The sequence below is a fragment of the Pteropus vampyrus genome, unplaced genomic scaffold (assembly GCF_000151845.1).
Source record: "Pteropus vampyrus isolate Shadow unplaced genomic scaffold, Pvam_2.0 Scaffold25, whole genome shotgun sequence".
NCBI lineage: Eukaryota > Metazoa > Chordata > Mammalia > Chiroptera > Pteropodidae > Pteropus > Pteropus vampyrus.
Genome location: NW_011888806.1, coordinates 8,450,543 through 8,460,051, shown reverse-complemented (window position 1 = coordinate 8,460,051; position 9,509 = coordinate 8,450,543). Strand labels below are relative to the sequence as shown.

The following is a 9,509-nucleotide window of genomic DNA, read 5'->3' as shown; positions in this document are numbered from 1 at the left end:
TTTTTTTTTGTCATTTTGTTTTAGGTGAGCTGACCCCTTTCAGTATTTCCTGTAGTGCAGGCCTTGTAGTGGGGAATTTCCTCAATTTTTGTATGTCTGGAAAGGTCTCAATTTCTCCTTCATATCTAAGGAGGGCTTAGGGATACATTATTCTGGTAGTTCCTTTTACTTAATAGTTTAAATATTTTATTCCTTTCCTTTCTGGCTTGTAAGGTTTGCACTGAAAAGTCTGAGGATAATCTAATGAGTTTTCCTTTATAAGTTACTGTTTTCTTCTCCCTGGCTGCCCTGAGAATTCTATCCTTGTCGTTGATTTTTGATGATTTTAGTACAATGTGTCTTGGCGAAGGCCTTTTTGGGTTGAGATAATTGGGTGTTCTGTTGACTTCTTGAATTCCAAGTTCCAGCTCATTTCTTAGATTTGGGAAATTCTTGTCCACTATTTGTCTGAAAATGCTTTCTAATCCCTGCTCTTTTTGCTCACCTTTTATTATGTGCATTATTCTTATGTTTCCTCTCCTGATGGTATCAGCTAGTTCTTGTATTTCTCTTTCATAATTTTTCATTCTTCGATTTCTCTCTTCTTTCTTCTGATTTATTTCTAGATTTCTGTCTTCGATATCACTGATCCTTTCCTCCATCTAGTCGACTCTATTTCCCAAACTTGCTATTTCATTTTTCAACTCTTACAGTGCACTTTTTTTTATCTCCAGAAGTTCTATTTGGTTCTTTTTGAAGGTTTCAGTCTCCTTGCTCTGCTCATCTAGGTGTTTTTTCAATTCCTGAAATTGTTGATATGACTCGTTTCAGATCTCACTGATTTTTTTCAGAAGTACCATCCTGAATTCTCTGTCATTTAAGTCACATATTTCTATATCTACAAGCTTATTTTCTAGAGATTTTTCTCTTCCTTTCTGAAATGCCTTGTCACCTTTGTTGTTCATGGTGTTTAATGGATTATTTTTCTGCCTGGGTATTAATGGAAATGTATTCTGCTTTTTTTCCAGAAAGAAAATTTATTATAAAAAGTTCTCTCTTTAGCCTGCTGCAAAGAAGGTACTTTCTTTTGGTTTCCAGTAGGTGGCGTCTAAGCCTCTTGGATCTCTGTCTATATAAAGCCTTAATAATGCCTTTATATAATGCCTTTATTTTCTTGTAGACGTTTAATCACGCTCGCTACCCTCAGTTTCAGTCCCTATCAATGTTAGCTACAGTTTTGGTAGCATTTGCTCAGATGCCCCTGGGGCTCTGTGGTGTTCGGTCTGGGAGGGTATGGGGGAAGGGGTCTTCTGAGTTGGAGGTTGGAAGCTGCAGCTCAGTCTTGGTTTTGCAACTACGGCTGGTAAATTCAACTGTTGTTTTTCTGCCATCCAGCTTTTCTGCTTTCTGCACTGATGACTGGGCCCTACTGCCAGCTGCATGGAACTTACAAACTCTCCCAGGCAGGGCTGTTCAGGGAACTCACTGTACCTTCTCCTCTCCCCCTCTTCTCACAGGTAGTTCCAGTGGCTGCGAGAGGCAGCTTCTTTATTTCTCTCAGTCCACCGCCTGACACCCGGGGTTCTGACCTGTGGTAGCTCTTATACCAGATCCCATGCTCAGATGTGCTGGTATGCAGTTTGGGTGTTTTTTTTGAGTTTTAGATGTTCAGCTTATTGTTATTTCAAGGGGAAAAATCTGAAGACGTCTCTCACTCCACCATGTTTCTCCAAACCAATACTGTGTGTTTTGTTTTAAAATATTTTCTCAGTTAGGCTGTTAAATATGATATTGTTTTGTTAGGTAGCTAGTCAGACATGAATGACAAGGGGAACAAAAGAATACAGGCCCAGCCTAGAGACTACCCAAAGAACACCCCAATGAATTCTGGATCTCATTCTTCATACTGTCATTACTAACATAATTTTTCGAAACAGAGTGTAGAATAGTGATTATGAGGAGCTGGTGGGGGAGGGGACTGGGGAGATGCTGGTCAAAGAGTACAGACTTTCTATTAGAAGTTGAATAGTTCTGGGAAATCTAATGCACAGCATTGCAATTATAAATAACAGTAATGTACTATGTACTTGAAAGTTGCTAAGAGAGTAAATCTTAAATGTCCTCACTGTAGAAAAGGAATGCTAATTATTTGAGATAATGGAAGTGTTAGCTATAACTGTGGTGGTAACATTTTGCGACAGATAAGTCTATTGAATTAGCATGTTCCACACCTTAAAGTTACACAACGTTATATATTAATTATATCTCAATAAAGTTAGGGGAAAAAGCAATAAAGTCCATCCAACTCCTTAGCAAAGCAGCCTAACGCTTTCAATATAGGGGTCTTGTTGCCTTTTCTAGTCTCATCATCCACCATGACATAGTCAGTGCAGCCCCACACTGCACTCTAAAATGCCTTGTTCTCAAGCCTCTTTCTTTGCACACTTGATTAGCTTTACTAGTGCTTTTAGCTCCCTACCCGTCCACTGCTAACTTCTAATCATCCTTTAAGAGACACATCCACTCAGAAGCACTTGCTGCCATACCCAAACCTCCCTTGTCCCTACACCCACTGTTGTAATGGTTTGTTTTCTGGTCTTTTTCCCATGTAATTCTTTAATGACAAGGACTTTGTCCTGTCATTTGTCCAATTATTGACCGATAAATGTTTATTGAACAAGTAAATTAAGGACATATTTGATACAAGTAGATATATTAAACTGGAATTCTATTTACTTCTCTGTTTCCAGTGATAATTGCTTTAAAAAACTTTTTGTTGGTCTAAGAACTCCCAGTGGGTTTTAGGCTCTCAGTTCAACAACAGGCTTAAAACAGAAGTGTCATAGTCACATTAATTCTAAGAAACATTTTTTGAATACTGGCTATATTCCAGCTAATACACTATATTTCTAGAGCTGATTTTCTTTTCCTTAGCTGTATGGTCTTGAAATTACTCTAGTTGAACCTTCTCTGACCACTTTGAATTTCCTTCATTTAAAACATTAGTAACCCTTTTTCAACCTAGTGTTTAACAACAAACCAAATAAGCAGCCTTGTTAATCTACTCTTTCAGTTCAAGCACAAAAATATTAAATGATATTAGCAAATGAATGACCTCTGGTTGCTGCCTTTTGATCCCTCTTGCCAGTGTGATAGTAAATCAGTGACAATTTTTGTGCTTTCGTGTCTAATCTGTTGTGTTTCTACTTAGTAATAACATGAATGTTGTTTTATTTCTTTGCTATTCACCTCTTGCTTTGCCGTCCAGTTTTTAACAGCAAACCGGTACTGATCCATGGCCTGGGGATTGGGGACCTCTGCATTATGTGACCTACATTTTGGAAATGGATCTACAAGCAATTTATCAAATTGTACAACTGCTTTATGTCTCTATAAAATATTTATATAGTAGTAACTGTAGTATACCTGACTCAGGAATACCATAGAAATAGATGGGTTTTTGACTAGAGTGCTTGTTGTAGTTTCCTAGGGCTGCTGTAATAAGGTACAACAGACTGGGTGGGTTAAACAACAGAAATGTCTTACATTCTAGAGGCTAGAAGTCCGAGATCAAAGTGTTGATAGGTTTTGTTTCTTCTGAGGGACATGAAGGAAAATCTGTTCCATGCCTCTTACCTAATTTTTAGTAGCCTTAAACATTCTTTGGCCTGTAGATGGTATCTTCCCTGCATCTTCATATACTCTTCCCTTTGTATATATCTCAGCGTCCAAACGTTCCCTTTTTATAAAGACACAGTCATATGGAATTAGGGCCCATCCTAATGACTTCATCTTTCTTTTTAATTTTTAAATTTTTTATTTTATTTATTTAATTTTTTTATGGTGACATTGGTTAACGAAATCTAGTAGGTTTCAGCTGTACACTTTAACAGTAAGGCTTTCATCTTAACTTGATCATCTGCAAAGACCCTATTTTAAGGTCACATTCACAGGTACTGGGAGGGGGTTTAGGACTTCAACATGTATTTTAAGAATACATTTTAAAGACTATTATAAAACATAGAAATAAGATAGAAGATAGCTCTTCCTTTACATTTTCCAAGGTTTATGAATGGTAACTTCCGAATCCCAGCCGTCTCAAGCTCTTTGATTGTTTCTGTGGTTCTAAACATAAGCCTATCATATATGTTCTCGACAGAGGTTTGTACAATGAATGAAAGATACTTTCCTGAAAATATAATTCACAATGTACATCCCTAAACTGCAAGTGATATGGTTTGGAAAACTTCAGTAATCCTTTCAGTGCACCAACAGACTCCTGGTGTTTTTAGATTTATTATTAAGTCTCTCTTTAATAATAAAATTGACATTCAAGGAGGTGCAATTATTATTTAAGGATACAATTCACAATCTTGACAAAATACTGTAAGATTTATGTCATATGGTTTGCTTAGTGAGTTTATTGGTAGACTGTACAGCTTGAAGAATATGGTAGCAAGTTGTGCCTCCTGGAGTCCAGCTGGTTTTGCTTTTTTCATATGTACAGACTGCTTATATTAACTATTCATCTTGAAATGGGGGATGCAGGAAGGGATAAGGAAGATGGTGAAAAGGAATACAGATGGTTCAGCATCAGCTAGTTATCACCACTGGAAGAAACAAACTGCCAAGTCCTCTCTACTTCTGCCAATGCATTTTTTACCTTTAAAGAATTCTATAATGCTTTCATCATCATATTCTGAAATAATGTAGCTTTGGTGCTCCAAATTTACTTTCTTGGAGTAGATTAAGTATTGAGAGGATGATATTCATATCCTTAAAATCGAAGAATCATAGAATACCAGAACTTTGAACTAGAAGTAACCTTATGTATCAGTTGGTTCAAAGTTCCAACCTAGTGCACAGAACCTTCTGCAGCATCCTACCAATGTGATTTGTGCTATTTTTAAATGTGAAGAAATGAACTATAACTGACATTTTATGACATAATGTTAAATAGTAAATACTCAATGGAAAGACTAAATATGCTGACACTACACTCAAGAATTTATGTTCATGCACCATTCCAGGTGCCTGGATACAACACTGAGCAAGACAGACACACCGACTTGGTTCTATAGAAATTTTCAGTCCCTCAGAGAATGAACATTCAATTATAATCAAGTGTGGAAGTACTATAAATGAGGAAGTTAGGAGAGTGACAGAAGCACATATCAGGACTCTTAAATTATTCTGGGATAAGACAAAGAAAGCTTCCATAATGAAGTGACATTAATGTCAAGACTGTAAGAATGAGAAATTAAGCATTGGGAAGAGAAGGGGAAAAGTGTTTCAAGCAAAAGCTGTAGTATGCATGAAGGCCTGGCGGTCAGAGAAAGCATGTTAATGATGCATCCTGCAAAGAATATAGCAAGTTATTCAATATCATATTTATCTTATTCAATTTTAGTGTGGCTGCTAGTCATGAACAGAGCTATATAGATATAGAACATTCTTTTCAATGCATTTAGTTGTGAATGCATTATCTACTTCTTTATTTTACACCTTTCTCTTTCTATCATCTTTATTTTACACCTTTCTCTTTCTGTCATCTCAATTAAATTTCTTGGTGACAGTCAGTGGTTCAATGTCTCAATTCAGGGTTGGTGTTATTAAAACTTTTATTTCCTGAGCATGATGTACTATATCTACATTATCTCATAACAACCTTGTCAGCAAGTATCATTATCTCCAACTTGTAAATGGGGAAACTGAACCTCAAAGAAGTTAAATAATATGTTTAAATTCCTACATGGCCAGGATGCTAACTCCTCTCTCTCTGCCTTTCTAGTCCATTCCCTCATACTCTACTTTACTCCCTATAAATTTCATAGTGAATTGTGAGAGGCCATGTTTCACAATATGAGTTAAACTTTTGAAATTGAAAGTTTCAGTCACAAGACTTCTCTTTTATATTCTTTACTCATTTTAGTAAAGACTTCTCTTTGTTCTATTCTCTCATCTATGGGATTGCCTTTGAAAAACTCATCTCCGCTAAAGGAAACTAGAGAATCCTTAAGATCCAAATTGCTTGGTTTACTTGTTTTAATAATTGAAAATTTACACCATCAGGAAATTTGCTTCTTCATATAATTCATTCCTTTATGCATCAGTTTAAATCAAATATATCATTAATCTATTCAGTGGCAGGGAAGAACAGAGATAATAGAGAACTAATAATTCAGAGCCCTCATATCAAGAACTATATTAGACCCTTTAAAGACAATAGCTCCTTTCATTCTCAGCATAAGAATATATGCTGAGGGTAGATATTATAATTCCCAATTAACAGATAAAGAAACATTGGCACAGCTGCCTTAGCTGCAGAGCTGGGATTTGAATTCTTGACTTTAAGTATCCAAAGTCCATGACTTTTCTACTATACTGTGCTGATCGTTTATTTCTTTAAGAATTTTTTTTGAGAGATCGTCAGCATGTGATAGAACTGAGGGTATTAAGTTAAGAATTGAATTCACTATTTTAACAAGATTTTTATTTTCCAATTGGCTTTGTATTGCTGATTGGTAATATGTGCCATTAGTGCCTGGCATGTAATAGAAACCTGAATTTTTGATAAATTGCATGCTTATTTAATTTTTACCCCAGAATTTGACCACTTGTCACTATGTACACATGTAGTTGGTATTATTTAACCTTTTTCCCTAAGTATACCACTTTGAACTTATTCATTTGTCCCCATTGGATGCAGTCATGTACCCAGGTATTCAAAAGTCACTGTGCATGTGCCCTGAAACTTGATCCTCTGCTCTCCAGGCCGTGCATATCTGATCTCCCAGCACTATGGATTTGGCCAGGAGAAGGACCTTGAAGTTTGTGGACCTGACTGTGCTCCCCAGCATCCCCATTGCTTGCTTTGGGGAATGGACAGCTCCTGCTCACATAGGACTAGCATGTGCCCAGTATTGCAAATGGGAGTGGAGAGAGAGGTAGGAGGAACTATACTTCAGTTCCCCTCCGGTTCTCCTATGGGTTATCATGCTGCTCCCCTAATTTCATTCTGAGTGGATAGGAGCATGTCTATGTTCAGTACAGTGTCCACTTTTTCCTAATTTGTCGTTAACATTTCCATCTCCACACCACATCTTTCCAGAGTTGCTGATAGGCGGGGAAGGGAGGCCAAACCAAGGACTGAGCAAGTAGGTTGTTGAGAACCATTATAGCTTCTTTCTTTTTCTTTCTAGTCATTGGCATTCTTAAAGTGTTTCACTGGCAAGCATAGTGTGGGGAATGGATATAGAAATAATCAGCTTCAAGTTTAAAATACTTAAAGTGGGATAGTTTGTTGAGTTATTTTTGTTTTTCTCAAAACAAAACAGACCATAAATTCTGAGAAACGGCATGACAGATGTGGATTTGAGTGAAGTGTTTCATGCACTTGTGAAAGAAAATTTTCTCAGTAATGAAACAATCTCATAAAGTCATAGGGCTTCTATCTTATAAAATGCTTTTAAAATGCACTGACAACTTTCTTTCATTAAAAAAATTAATTTAAATATAGAACACTCTCCTCTGCCTTCTGTCCCCACTCCTCCTTTTTGTTTAAATGATCCCCAAATTGGACTGAGGTTATAATTCTTTTGTCCATTGAACACCTATTTAATGAATGCCTCCTATATTCCAGGAACTGTGTATACAGTAGTTACTGGTCTAGATATAGCTCCTACCCTCATGGGGTTTAGTTGATGTTGGCTCATATTTATTACACACTTACCTTGTGCCAGACGTTTAATAACATCATCTCATTTAATTCTCATATCAATTCTGTGAGATAGGTACTATTTTTATCCCTATTTTAAAGATAAGAATAACACAGCTTAGAGCTATGAAGTATCGCAGCTAGTAAACAAATCATCTGTGTGAATAAATAAATTGGTGATGAGAATAACCCTAAAGGTGAGTGAGATGATTCATGTTTTAGAGCAATGGTAACCTGTGTGGACTTTGAATGTCCATGGCTCTAAAATAAGTAGCAAAGCCTTGGTTTGAAAATATTTTCTAACGGTTTCTTTTAAACTCTCATTCACCTTTTTGTTTTTTCTCAGGTCCTAGAAGGATGGACTTGGTGTGCAAACTGGAGGACTTGGGTACAAAGTCTCTGGTATATCTAACCAAAGACTTTACATATGAAGTGTGTAATTTCTATTATTCTTGGAAATATAAATATAGAATTTATTTATTCTTGATAGCCCTTTGATATCCTGAGGCTTGTGAGATTTGTTGATTCTCTAATCTGCCGTTCTTAATATTAAGCATTTGGGAGTCTCCAAACAGCCTATGTTTGTGCTATAATCTGACTCCAGTTTGAATATAATTTAGATATAGTTTTTTGGTATAGAAACTACTCTATTTAACCTAAACCAAATAAAAAATATGGGAAGTCTGTGAATTGGTGCTGTTAAAATTAAATACAAAACGGAGACTGGACTTGAAAATTTCCTGGCAGACAAAAACTTATTGAGGCCAATAAGCACAACTAACTCTAAGTTATTTCTTGAACATAAGTGAAAGTTAATTATGTTTTTTTCTTGTAAATGCCTCTGATAATCATAAAACAAACTCGTTATCATCCTAAAATTGGTGTAGGATAATCACATAACTAATCCTCGGCCATCTGGAAACCTCCATTGTAATAAGCAATCATTGTAAAGGTTAAATTACTTCCTATTTTTATTTTATAAGCCATCCTGTAAAATAATGCCCCAGAGTTTCGTATTAGTTTTAAATTGGAAAGCTCCCAGTTTGTGAACTGTTCTTATATGCACAATAAAGTCTTACTAAAAATTATTTTTTGATCTGGTGGTTTTAATTTTGCTATTTCTAGATTTTTGACAGTGTTATGGGCTGAGTTGTGTCTCTCCAAAATTCATATGTTGAAGTCCTAACCCCTAGTAAGAGAGGAGGGGAGGCATCTGAAAAATGCAAAGGAAAGGGCTTGCAGAAATGACCAACTCAGCGAGTTATAGATTAACCACATCTTATAAATCTCTAAATGGTCTTCTGGAAACTCTTGCAACACCTGGTACTGATAACACGAAGGCTGCGGGTTCTACAAGACAAACAGCCTGTAAATAGATAAAACCTGTGGTCTGGAAATTCCTTCCCCCTTACAGCCCCCCACCCAAACTTCCCCTCCCCATCCTGAGTCATGAGGTGCACGAAGACCTCAGACAAAGGAATCATGCACCTCTTGCATGGACACTGAAAAAAATATATAAACTAAGAAATCTAACCAAAAGGAGCTCATGCTTTGGTACTGTTAAGCCCCACGTGCTCCACTGGCTAATAAATTCTCTTTCCTCTAACAATGTTGTCTGAGCATCCAATTGCCTCTGTCGGGTGTCGCTTCCTGCAACACTAGTACCTCAGGATGTGACTATATTTAGAGGTAAGACTAAAGAGGCAATTAAGTTAAAATAAGGTCATTAGAGCATGCACTAATCCAATATGACTGTTGTCCTTTTAAGAAGAGGAAATCAGGGCAGGGATACATACATTCTGAACACCATGTG

General features: G+C 36.6%; 1 long non-coding RNA gene across 1 annotated transcript in view; it reads left to right on the top strand.

Moving 5' to 3' along the window:
- The window catches only part of LOC105289562, a 38,295-nt gene extending 29,511 nt beyond the window's left edge, over window positions 1–8,784 (top strand). Inside the window, exons 2-3 of the long non-coding RNA XR_895670.2 lie at window positions 6,754–6,926; window positions 8,043–8,784. This is a non-coding gene — a long non-coding RNA (uncharacterized LOC105289562). The remainder of the gene's footprint in view (window positions 1–6,753; window positions 6,927–8,042) is intronic.
- The last annotated feature ends 725 nt before the right edge of the window (window positions 8,785–9,509 follow it).